Raw genomic sequence first — 13,636 nt, 5'->3', positions numbered from 1 at the left:
AACCCGATAATGTTGTCGATGAAGAAGGGGATGCCTTGGGCATCCCCAAGCTTAGACGCTTGAGTCTTCTTAGAATATGCAGGGGTGAACCACCGGGGCATCCCCAAGCTTAGAGCTTTCACTCTCCTTGATCATATTGTATCATACTCCTCTCTTGATCCTTGAAAACTTCCTCCACACCAAACTCGAAACAACTCATTAGAGGGTTAGTGGACAATAAAAATTAACATGTTCGGAGGTGACACAATCATTCTTAACACTTCGGACATTGCATAAAGCTACTGGACATTAATGGATCAAAGAAATTCATCCAACATAGCAAAAGAGGCAATGCGAAATAAAAGGCAGAATCTGTCAAAACAGAACGGTCCGTAAAGATAGATTTTATTGAGGCACCAGACTTGCTCAAATGAAAATGCCCAAATTGAATGAAAGTTGCGTACATATCCGAGTATCACTCACGTAAATTGGCTTAATTTTCTGAGTTACCTACAGAGAATTAGACCCAGATTCGTGACGAGCAAAGAAATCTGTTTCAGCGCGGTAATCCAAATCTAGTATTCACTTTACTATCAAAGACTTTACTTGGCACAACAAAACTCAAAACTAAGATAAGGAGAGGTTGCTACAGTAGTAAACAACTTCCAAGACTCAAATATAAAACAAAAATACTGTAGTAAAAACATGGGTTGTCTCCCATAAGCGCTTTCTTTAACGCCTTTCAGCTAGGCGCAGAAAGTGTATATCAAGTATTATCAAAGGGTGGTGCATCTACAGCGGGGTTTGGAGTTTTCTCAGCCAAGCATAATATATTGGATACATAAGTTTCAGCGTCTCCCTTTTCATTAGTCTTGGGCTTGCTACTCTCATCGAACAAATTTTCAGGAACAAGCCAAGCATAGTTATTTTCTAGTGCATCATTCATAGCTAGGAGTTTACATGGTATTGGTGCTTTGATCTCCCCACCATCATTAATATTATTAGTGTACCTTATTCTATCCATGTCCATCTTTTCAAGGAGACCAACAAAATTAGTATGAGAACCAAGCATATTAAATTTAGCAAAGACCTTTCTAGCCTCTCTTGCTAGACCACCAAATTCTCTAAGAAGGGTTTCTAAAACAAAATCTTTCTTTTCCCCTTCTTCCATATCACTGAGTGTATGAAACATGTGTTGGATTATAGGATTGAGATTAACAAATTTAGTTTCCAACATGCGAACTAAAGCAGCAGCAGCAATTTCATAAATAGGAGCAAGTTCTACCAAGTGTCTATCTTCAAAATCTTCAACGGTACTAACATGATTGAAAAATTCTTCTATATTGTTTCTCCCAACTATAGACCCACGTCCTACCGGTATGTCTTTTGTGGTAAAATTAAAAGGAAACATGATGAAATAAGTTAAGTAAATGCAAGTAACTAATTTTTTTTTGTGTGTTTTTGATATAGCAAACAAGATAGTAAATAAAGTAAAGCTAGCAACTAATTTTTTTGTGTTTTGATATAATGCAGCAAACAAAGTAGTAAATAAAATAAATCAAGACAAAAACAAAGTAAAGAGATTGGGAAGTGGAGACTCCCCTTGCAGCGTGTCTTGATCTCCCCGACAACGGCGCCGTAAATTTGCTTGATGCGTGTAGCCGACACGTCCGTTGGGAACCCCAAGAGGAAGGTGTGATGCGCACAGCGGCAAGTTTCCCTCGCTAGAAACCAAGGTTTAATCGAACCAGTAGGAGTCAAAAAGCACGTTGAAGGTTAATGGCGGCGGGATGTAGTGCGGCGCAACACCGAGATTCCGGCGCCAACGTGGAACCCGCACAACACAACCAAAGTACTTTGCCCCAACGAAACAGGTGAGGTTGTGAATCTCACCGGCTTGCCGTAACAAAGGGTTAACCGTATTGTGTGGAAGATGATTGTTTGCAAGAAAACAATGAAACAAGTATTGCAGCAGATTTGTATTTCGAGTATAAAAGAATGGACCGGGGTCCACAGTTCACTAGAGGTGTCTCTCCCATAAGATAAAAGCATGTTGGGTGAACAAATTACAGTCGGGCAATTGACAAATAGAGAGGGCATAACAATGCACATACATGTCATGATAAATATAGTGAGATTTAATTGGGCATTACGACAAAGTACATAGACCGCCATCCAACATGCATCTATGCCTAAAAAGTCCACCTTCAGAGTTATCATCCGAACCCCTTCCAGATATTAAGTTGCAAAACAACGGACAATTGCATTAAGTATGGTGCGTAATGTAATCAACAACTACATCCTTAGACATAGCATCAATGTTTTATCCCTAGTGGCAACAACACATCCACAATCTTAGAACTTTCTGTCACTGTCCCAGATATCAATGGAGGCATGAACCCACTATCGAGCATAAATACTCCCTCTTGGAGTTAAGAGCAAAAACTTGGCCAGAGCCTCTACTAATAACGGAGAGCATGCAAGATCATAAACAACACATAGGTAATAACTTGATAATTAACATAACATAGTATTCTCTATCCATCGGATCCCGACAAACACAACATATAGCATTACGGATAGATGATCTTGATCATGTTAGGCAGCTCACAAGATCCAACAATGAAGCACAATGAGGAGAAGATAACCATCTAGCTACTGCTATGGACCCATAGTCCAGGGGTGAACTACTCACTCATCACTCCGGAGGCGACCATGGCGGTGAAGAGTCCTCCCGGGAGATGAATCCCCTCTCCGGCAGGGTGCCGGAGGAGATCTCCGGAATCCCCCGAGATGGGATTGGCGGCGGCGGCGTCTCGGTAAGGTTTTCCGTATCGTGGCTCTCGTACCGGGGGTTTCGCGACGGAGGCTTTAAGTAGGCGGAAGGGCAACGCGGGGGCCACACGAGGGCCCCACACCATAGGTCGGCGCGGCCGGGGCCCGGGCCGCGCCGCCCTAGTGTGGCGGCGCCTCGTGGCCCCACTTCGACTCCTCTTCGGTCTTCCGGAAGCTTCGTGGCAAAATAGGACCCCGGGCGTTGATTTCGTCAAATTCCGAGAATATTTCGTTACTAGGATTTCGAAACCAAAAACAGCGAGAAAACAGCAACTGGCTCTTCGGCATCTTGTTAATAGGTTAGTTCCAGAAAATGCACGAATATGACATAAAGTGTGCATAAAATATGTAGATATCATCAATAATGTGGCATGGAACATAAGAAATTATCGATACGTTGGAGACGTATCAGGCTTCAGTAAAACGGGTCCCTAGGCCGCATACGGACTCCGATTGGGCCGAATTTTAACTCTAGAACGTTCAGCAGAAAATTATCTACAACTTCCTCTCCAGGCACAACTCCGTTGGAGGTCATCTTCGAGGGTGAAACAGACAATCTCCGAAAACAGTTCTGGGACAAATTTCAGCAAAGTTCCAATTCGACTCCAACAAGGTTTCCTCTTATATTCTTGATAATTCCTACACATCAAAGTGTAAAACAAGAACATTGTGCACTTTTGCAACTATTAATAGGTTAGTCCAAATAAATCATAAACTTAATATAAAAACAAGTGCCAAATGCATAATATTAGCATGAAACAATCAAAAATTATAGATACGTTTGCGACGTATCAGAGAGTACCAACTAGCTACAGCTAGAACCCGTAGTCCATGGGGGAACTACTCACGGAGCATGATGGAGGCGGTGGCATTGATGGAGATGGCTTCCGGGGGCACTTCCCCGTCCCGGCGGCGTGCCGGAACAGAGACTTATGTCCCCCGAAACGGAGTTTCGCGATGGCGGCGGCGCCCCTGGAGTCTTTCTGGAGTTTCGTCAATTCGTATCACGTTTTTAGGTCAAAAGGGGTCTTATAGGCGAAGAGGCGGCGCAGGAGGGCGCTTGGGGCCTCCTCACCATAGGCTGGCGCGGCCAGGCCTGGGGCCGCGCCGCCTTATGGTGTGGTGGCCCTCTGGCCCGCCTCCGACTCTCCTTCGGTGTTCTGGGGTCTTCCGGGGAAAATAAGATACTGGTTCTTTGTTTCGTCGAATTCCGAGAATATTGCCCGAACAGCCTTTCTGGAACCAAAAACAACAGAAAACAGGAACTGACACTTCGACATCTTGTTAATAGGTTAGTTCCGGAAAACGCATAAAAACATTATAAAGTGCGAGCAAAACATGTAGGTATTGTCATAAAACAAGCATGGAACATCAGAAATTATAGATACGTTGGAGACCTATCAACAGGCGAAGGCTAGCAAAAGACTGGGAGCGACCAACTAAGAGAGCAATAATGGCCATAATCATGCATAGCAACAAAACATTATCAATCAAAGCATAAAGTGATATTACAAGTCAAAAACTAAATGATCATAGAGGCTTTAGTTGACTGGTTATAGTCATAACATGGTATAAGCATGTGCCAAGTCAACCTAATAAAACATCAAAGGAGAATACCACAATATTATGCTTTGTATGATGAAAACAACACATGATTCTTTCAATAGCACATTATGCACTCTCGGCTATTTGAGACAAGTCATGCTACAACAATAAATACTAAGCATATGACAAGAATAACATCCACATGACATGCCAAAGCCTATGCCACAGTCTAGACAAGCTTCCTTTTGCATCACTATACACATGAAACATTTTACTCGTCTCCAACACCAATCAACTTATTTGAAATAACTCATGAAAAAGAATATGGACCAGAGAGCTAATCATACACAAATAAAGAATACTAACGATCTCTAAACAAAGTTCAAGTGAAAGAACAAGAGCTAAGCGCAGTACTAGCAAATTAGAACACTCGCAGAACAATAACAACAAAAACTAGAGCGTTCTATGCAATGAAAACGAAGAGTCTCTCTCCAAAACAAATAGGTATCCAATCATATTATACAGCAAACAAAACTAAACTAAACTAAAAAACAAAAATAAAGACGCTCCAAGAACAACACATAGCGTATGAAGCAATAAAAATATAGCGCAAAGAAAGATGACATGTTGCTTTGTTGATGAAGAGGGGATGCCCTAGCTTTGACGCTTGTACCTCTTGGATATTTCTTAGGGTGCAAGGGCACCCCCTATCTTGAGCTTTTATACATTCTTCATCTCATCACATCATTCTTCTCTCCCTACACTTGAAAACTTCCTTCATACAAAACTTCACACAATTCTTTATTAACGACATTAGTATAGTCAAAATAATAAATCCACCTGGGTTTAGTTCCAACATATATAAAATATCTATTAAAGCATTAGCTAATGTAGCAACCTTTCAAAAAGCTTTTTGCTCAAAAGAACTAAAAAAGAAAGAGATTAAGAGACAAATGCAAATAGTGGCAGAAATCTATCAAAGTAGAACAACAGGTAAATATCGATTTTTTCGAAAATCTTCTGTTGCTCATCTTGAAACATGGTAAACTAAAGAAAGTTAGATAATAGCCTGAGGCATATGCACAAAAATTGGCAGATCAAAATCCCGCCCTGGCTATTTATACGAATGTTTATGGTGACATCACATAATCTGTTTTTAGGACAACAACTTTCCCAAATCTTACTTTCTTCCTATTAGAGGCTATTCTTGGCACAAAAACAAAATAAAAATGACAAGGGGAGGTTAATACAGAGGTTATAACTTCCAAGACTCAACAAAAGAAAAAATACAGAAATAAAACATGAGTTATCTTCGAAGAGTGCTTTTTCTTTAACGCCTTTCAGCTAGGCGCAGAAAAAGAGCTAGCATCAAGTATTATCAAGTGAAGAAGCCTCAAAATCAATCACTTCCTCTAAAACACAACTTATCAAAATAGGCACTTTAGATACCTCTGGAGATGATTCAACATGTAAACCATTCTTAGTTGTACTAAAAGTTTTATCAATTTTAAACATATCATGGATTTTTCGTTTAGGTTCATTGGGAACATACATGAATTTTTGCTCTTTTCCCACAAAAGCTTTTTCCTTCTTAAACCCAAGAGAGGAAAATGTTGAACTTAAAGTTTTCATAGCCTCCTCTAGTTTACCAATCCTAATATTTATACTATCATGGGTATTGCTGGCCTGTAAAACAGTGATTCTTTTATTGATACTTTATATTGACTTATTAATTTGGCTAGCATTATCAAGGCAATTTGGCAAACTTTTCTCTAGAGAGGTTAGTCTTTCTATAACATGTTCTAAAGTGATCTTAGTTTTAACAACATTAGTAGGTGGGATTCCTACCAAGTTTTCAGTTAAATTGCAGGCTTCCAAAGCGGGAGTACCCAGAAAATTACCCCCCATGAGAGTATCCAAAATATATCTATTCCAGCTAGATAACCCAACATAACAATTTCTAAAGAGGATCATGGTAGAATATTTTTTAGTACATCTATGACGAGCATTACTTATTCTATACAAAGCATCTTTCAAACTTTCTCCCACTTGTTGCTTAAAAGAATGAACCTCAACTTCAGGAATACTCATTTTAGCAAAATTAAAACAAAGCAATAGAAATAACAGCAATAATCGAAACTATTTTTTGTGTGTTTTTGATATAACGAAGCAAACAAGACAAAGTAAAGTAAACTAAGCAAAACTACAACAAACTAAATAGATTGGAGATGAGAGACTTCCCTTGCAGAAATCCTCTTTCTCCCCGGCAACGGCCCCATAAATGTCTTGCTGACGTGTGACATGGCTTGATGTAGCGTAGATTTCACACCGTTGGGAAACCCCAAGAGGAAGGTATGATGAGCACATCAGCAAGTTTTCCCTCAGTAAGAAATCAAGGTTTAATCGACCAGTAGGAGAAAGGCGTGACTTCTGAAGGTGTTCCTAGCTGACTTGTGGCAGGGCGCACTATCGGCGTCAGCAACAACGTGGAACCTGCACACAACACAACCAAAATATTTTGCCCCAACTTACAGTGAGGTTGTCAATCTCACCGTGTTTGCTAAACACAAATGATTAAATGTATCGAGTTTAAGGAGATGTTTGCAGTAATTAAAGAGAACAATGCTTGCAGTAAGTAAATAGAACATAATTGCAGTGGATGAATTTATCACTGTAAAGGAAAGGACCGGGTCCACAGTTCACTAGAGGTGTCTCTCCATAAAGATAAATAACATGCTGGGTGAACAAATTACAGCTGAGCAATTGAGAGAATACCGACCATACATAACAAGATGATTACTATGAGATTCTGTTGCGGTCAGAAACCCACCGGCGAGCAGCGACGGGCAACACGGTAGAGCCGGGAGGCTCCCAGGACTGCGGCTGGCCCTGGTCCCTCCGAGCGACGGCCCGCAAAGACTCGGCACGCACGTCCGATGCCTGGTGCAAGGGCGTGCCACCCGACCTATACCCGGTCGGGGAAGGTGTTGGATTGTGCCTCGCTTAGTTTCCTGCATGACATACACGTAAACATTAAATACGAGCCTCGATCGGCTCTCAGGTTATCCTGTGAATCGGCTCAAGGAGCCGATCCACCCATGATGCGTACGAGGTGTACGATCAGATGGTGGTCCTGCTTGATCAAAATAAAGCTAAAACGACCTACTACGATTTAGGGTTTTCACCGCATAATCGGAACATCCTACTCGTGATTGAGCCTGGCGGCCACGCACGGTGATCGTAAACCGACCCTAGACAAGGCCTAAAAACCAACACGAAGTTGATCCCCGGAACATCCTGTCTAGGGTTAGCAAACTACACCCTACGCGCCACTGGATCCTTCAACCCGTTTGTAAGGCCTAACTATGCAGATATTAAACTAATCCTTGAAGAACAAGGAGCAATCATAACGGATCGGATCTACTAAATAATAATCAAGCGGGGTGCCGCCCTTACACCCAAGATAGGTGTAAGGACGGCTAGATGTCTAGGGGTTGCACGACGACAGCATATGATACGATGAACAATGCTAGCCCTAACACATCTATGATAACTACGTTGCTCGCCATCAACAAGGCTTCAGCACGAGCAACGCATGAACAACGAATAAACGTGTACTGCCTAGATCGCAAGATGCGATCTAGGCATCATGATGCTTACCCGGAAGAAACCCTCGAGACAAGGGAGTTGGCGATGCGCCTAGATTGGTTTGTGGTGAACGTGATTGTTGTTTATTTCATAAACCCTAGATACATATTTATAGTCCGTAGACTTTCTAACGTGGGAATAATCCCAACCGTGTACGAGCCAAACTCTATCTAACCGACACGTATCCTACTATGTTACAGATACACGGGCAAACTAGCCCAAATTTTGTATACAAGGCCGATTCATGTATTTCTTCTATGTATACTCTTCAAGCCCATCTCTAATCGCGGCCCACCTCTGATCCGGTCAAATTCTGGTGATAACACATGCCCCCCTGGTTTTGGAAATGACAATTCCAAAATCACTCTGTTTTTTCTTCGTCGGGTCATGTCGTGGCAGAGCAGAACCGCCGCAGTATCCCTCATCATGATGCCTTGCCTCCTCCACTTCTTTGCGAGATTTGATAGCTTTAACATCACTTCCTCGGAAACCGTAATGGCATTAAATCTCCACTATACCCCATTATTTAACCGTGCCGAAAGGTTCGCCACCTCATCCCCTTGCTCTGCTCTGGCCATCGGTACCTAAAAAACCCTCTTTCCCTGTAGCAATGTCTTCCTCTTCCTCCATCTCCTCAGGCCTCTCTTTCCAATCTTCCTCCTCGAGCGAGCAGGAGTGGAACTTCGACCACGTGCCAGATGGCCCACCCGAAGCACTCGTCGGGTCAGATGGTGACTTACCTCTGACCGATGGGGAGGATGACCTCGAGTTCCTCATCGAAGGGGAGCTGAAGAGCGAGAGCGAAGACGACCTCCACTCCTGGGCGAACCCCACCTCCTCCGACGAGGAGGAGGAAGAAGAAGAAGTAGAGGAAGATGAAGAAGAGGAGGAGGATGATTCCTCCTCCTCCGCTGGGTATCCGTCGGCGAAGCGCTTCCGCGCTTGGGCGGAGAGCGAGGACGATGATGATGACGAGGAAGAAGAGGCTCCGGCCGAGGGCCGGGGCAGCGGCGACGAGGAACTCTCCGGAAGCAGCGCCGACGGCAGCTACGATGCCGACGACGAGGCCAGCGAGGATTAGTAATGTAGAACTAGTAGCTCCTGAGCAGTCGGCTCTTCTTTTGTTCTTCCTTTCTTGAGCAATCGGCTCTTCATTGTAAAAAACCCCCTTATTAATGAAGAAGAAATTTCTCAGCTGATTTTGTCCTTTTACCAATTTTGCCGATTGCTAAAATAAGTTAGCAAATCAAGAGCCGATGGCGAGCGCATCGGACTTTGCCATGAAACGCGAGCAAAGCCAACTCTATTATCTATCCAAATGGTAATCTGCGACTTGTCCGAAAGAGCAAAACTCAGATCCCCAAATCGCCGCTTGAACAGATCCAACCCACGGCCATATGAACCTCAGATGTCAATCGTGCAGGTTTGCAACGCACAGCGGACCCAAGGGCAACATCATCCAATGCCAACGCTATGGTCTCCTTCCAGCAGCTCTGGTGATCTTCTTCTGCAACAACCCACCACTTTCGAAGAAGTTTATGATGCAGGGTCAGCCGATGACACTCCAATCGGCTTCCAAAAACAGAGTGCCTACCAAATCAGCTGCCCCCCGAGCCTCAGTCAAGGCGAGAACGGCGGTGAGGACATACAGTTCAGACAAATTGACCCGAACTTGAGTGAATCTGAGCAAACCAACATGCAGAATCAGCCAAACTTGCCACCATCGACCACCTTTTCTTCCGTTGAAAGCCGATATTGTAGGCGAAACATCAACGACTTAATCGACAAAGGGTTGGAAGTCCTCGAAGAGAAGGTTCTGGCACCAAAATCGGCTCATTGTTGCTGAGGAAGCTCTCACTGTTCACTCCCTCCAGGAAGCAGAAGGCCATCCGCGTCTTGAACACGCAGCGGGTAGATCCTGTGTAATTGTACTGGAGTCGACGGCTGTGCATCGGCTTTGTTTCTTAGCTCTAAAGTCGATGTCCGTGCATCGGCTGTACATCATGAGAAACATCATGAGAAATTTTTTTTACTGGCCGATTTTTCTATCGGCCCCCAATATTTTACTGCACATGTATCACACATGTTCATCTGATTAGGTGCCCCCCGAGCCGAATCTGCCAGGTTACTGCGGATATCGGCTCTGTGGTTAGCCAAGGCACTGTATTTGAACGTCGGCTCCGTTAGGACCGGTGTTGACTTTTTCAGCTCATCAGCCGACGTAAAACCGCTGCCCATTAGATCGACGTTGAACACAGGCAGAACGTATGGTGAGGACAATTTTGGCCGATTGCTGGAATCGGCCTCCATGTTGATTGAATCGCTCAATGAAGGTTTTGCAATGTTCCTCCATAGATCTTTGGGGCCGATCGCACGGATCGGCATCGCCACGTTTGTTCATGGATGTTGCTCTTGTTACACGGTCAGGCCGGTGGATAAGACCAGCCTCACCCCGTCCTTCGTCACGTCGATGCGCTCGCGATCGTCCAAATTGATGCCCGAGAGTGGCTCTTGGCCTGTTGTCTCCCAAACGTTCATGCCGGCCGTTGAAATCTCGGGCTGAGTCATCTGCGTGGACGACCTCTACTTCATCTCCATCCCATTGTATTAGGCATTGGTGCATCGTGGATGGAATGCAACAGTTGGCGTGGATCCAATCTCTCCCTAGCAGGACAGCATAGGTGTTCTTGCTGTCGACAATAAAGAACGTCGTAGGGATGGTTTTCCTTCCTACGGTCAGATCCACATTCAGAACACCTTGTGCGTCAGATGCTTGGCCGTTGAAATCGCTCAGTGTTACGTTGGTCTTGATCAGATCCGAGCTAAAGCGTCCCAACCGACGTAGCATGGAGTATGGCATAATGTTGACTGCCGCTCCGGTGTCCACCGACATCTTGTTGACGGGCTGCCCATTGATATAGCCTCGCAAGTACGGGGCCTTCGGATGTACGTAGCTTCTTTCTCGTGGCTTCTCAAAGATAACCGGCCGTGGGCCGCAGATCAAGTTGTGCCACAGGTGCTTCGTCTAATCCTGGAGCACTAAACTCCGTTGGAAGGATGAACACCATGTTTGTGCCAGCCGATGTCTCATCATCGGCTTTCTTTTGTCTGGGGCGCCACTCTTTCCTTTGTGGCCGACCTTCCTCGTCCAGGGTTCGCTGAATTTTCGCGGCCAGATCAGGCCGCGCCTTCCTTAACGTGTGCATGTATAACCTTTCGGCTTCCTCCAAACCACGTAGTCGCTGAACCCTACGCTTTTGGGAACGGCTGAGTCCATCAGGGCACCACCTTGGCCGGTGGTACTTATCTTCTTCTTCATCGTCGTCTTCCAATTCCTCGAGATCTTCTACCCGAGAGGACTCAGCGTGCTTGTTCCGAGGCGGGAGAGGCCCTAGACGTTTGAACACGGACACGTTAGCTGCATCCTTCTTCTTCTGTCTACATTCTGGGCAGTTGCCGATTGTAGGCAATCGGCTCATTCCCGAATCCCGGTAGTGTACGAAGAAGGGATAGTCCCGGTGCCTATCCACGTCGTCTTGCTCTCTCGACTTTTCCTTGGCGTGGCGCTCATATCTCTCCTCGTCGCGATCATGCCGACGGTGTCTCCTGGCGTCCCTAGCCAGACGATCTCTTTCATCATCGTCGTTGTATCGTCGGCGTTGGTCGTATTGACTCACATATTTGTTGAGGAGGTGATCAGAGAGAGGTCGCTGATATCTTACGTTCCTCACTTCTCCCTCGGTGATATAGCGCTTGCCATCGTGACGGAGCCGATCGCGTGGAACGGCTTCCTCGGTGTCCTTGCTATGAGAGCAGCTGCCCTCGTCTCCGTCCTTACCAGAGTGGTGCCCAGGTCCTACCATGTTGATGTCGAACGAGAATCCTGGTCGGCACCCTCCGGGGTAAGTGTACTCCACCATGTTAACGGCGGGGAAGGGGTGTGTGTCGACCTTCATGGCGTACCGGCTGAAAATTAGACGCCCTTGTTCTATCGCCATTTGGACCCGCCGACGCCACACCCTGCGGTCGTTGGTGGCATGGGTGAACGTGTTATGCCACTTGCGGTATGGCTTTCCGTTCAGCTCCTGAGCCGTGGGGATCTTGTGGCCTTCGGGTACCTTTAGCTGCTTCTCCTTAAGTAAGAGATCGAAAATTTGCTCAGCCTTGGTGACATCGAAGTCAAACCCTCTTGGAGGTCCTTGAACCCACTTACAGGACACGGGGCTTGCCCCCCGAGTCCATTCAGCCACTGCTACCTCTTGATCTCCCGCAGAGCCTTCATCTTCATCTGCCTCAACCAGGACCACTGCACGCTTGAATTTATCCCGGTATACATCCGGGTGGCGCCGTTCATATGCCGACGGCTTACGCACCATGTGCGCCGGTGAAGGGTAGTCCGCTTGGGAGGCCACGTCCTTGATCGGTGATGCGAGACCCACCACCGCCAACTCGATCGCTTCTTTTCGGTCACACGAGCCGAATAGCATCGGTTCCTAACGGTCCTGAAGCGCCGGACGTATTCTGAAGCTGTTTCTCCGCGCTTCGTCGTACTTGTGCTAGATCGGCAATGCCGGCCTCGGAAGCCTCCGAGTGATACCGCATGTGGAGCTGCTCTTCCAAGCTGCTTCCAAGTCCGGATTGAGTCCGGTGGCGGCGATGTGTACCACCCAAAAGCCGATCATGTGAGGGACTCGTGCGAAGAACCTCACACGCAGCTCATCCGATGCTGAGATCGTGCCCAGTCGTGCCAAATATCGGCTCACATGCTCGATGGAGCTGGAACCATCCGATCCATTAAACTTGGAGAAATCAGGGAGCCGATACTTGGGTGGTAGCGGGATCAATTCGTACTCGTTGGGGTACGGCTTGGAATAGCCGATTGTCCTCCTTTTCGGCACCATGCCGAACTCGGTCTTTTAAGATGGTACTAATCTGATCCGCGGTCGTTGGCTGTAGGAATCGAACTACGAAGATTCGCCGGAGTGGCATACTTAGCCAGCCATGCTTGCTTTTCCAGCTCCGAGCCAAGCCGCAAGAGCTGAGCTGCGGAGGTTTGTCGGAGTGGCATACTTAGCTAGCCACGTCCGCTTCTCAAGATCTGTTCCCGAAGTTCCTCCTGCTATTCCGAAGTCCCCGCTGTTGCGGTCTGGTTTGTGAGTGCCCGATTCTTGCGGTCGGCACGTATGTGCACGTGTATCCGTGAGGGATCTCCTTAGGCGCCTCATGCAAGAACTGGTAGTCACTAGGGTCACCACCGATCTTGTAGACGACGTATGCCGGTGAATTCGGCACTTCTGGTGCTGCCAACGCGAATGGCAGCGGTGGACGGGACTGGAGTGACATCTCTCCTTGGTGAGTCCCTAGAGCTGGTCCTGACGGAGAGTACTGATGCCTCATGATTTCCTGGATCACCCGAAGAGCGACACACTCCAAAGTGTTAACCAGGCTCTCAGAATGGCGGTGTAGCGAATGAGCTACCATGAAGTTAATCTCCTGACGCAGAGACCTGATGCTTTCTTCTGATGGGGCGGACAGATCCACTCCATCGAGCGCTCCTTCAGGTGAGAACCCTTTCCACCTGATGCCGTGTGAGCGGGTTCTGTGAAAAGAGCCGATGAGATCGGCTTCG

The sequence above is a fragment of the Lolium rigidum genome, chromosome 6, assembly GCF_022539505.1.
Source record: "Lolium rigidum isolate FL_2022 chromosome 6, APGP_CSIRO_Lrig_0.1, whole genome shotgun sequence".
Classification (NCBI taxonomy): Eukaryota; Viridiplantae; Streptophyta; class Magnoliopsida; order Poales; family Poaceae; genus Lolium; species Lolium rigidum.
This window is presented reverse-complemented; position numbering follows the sequence as displayed.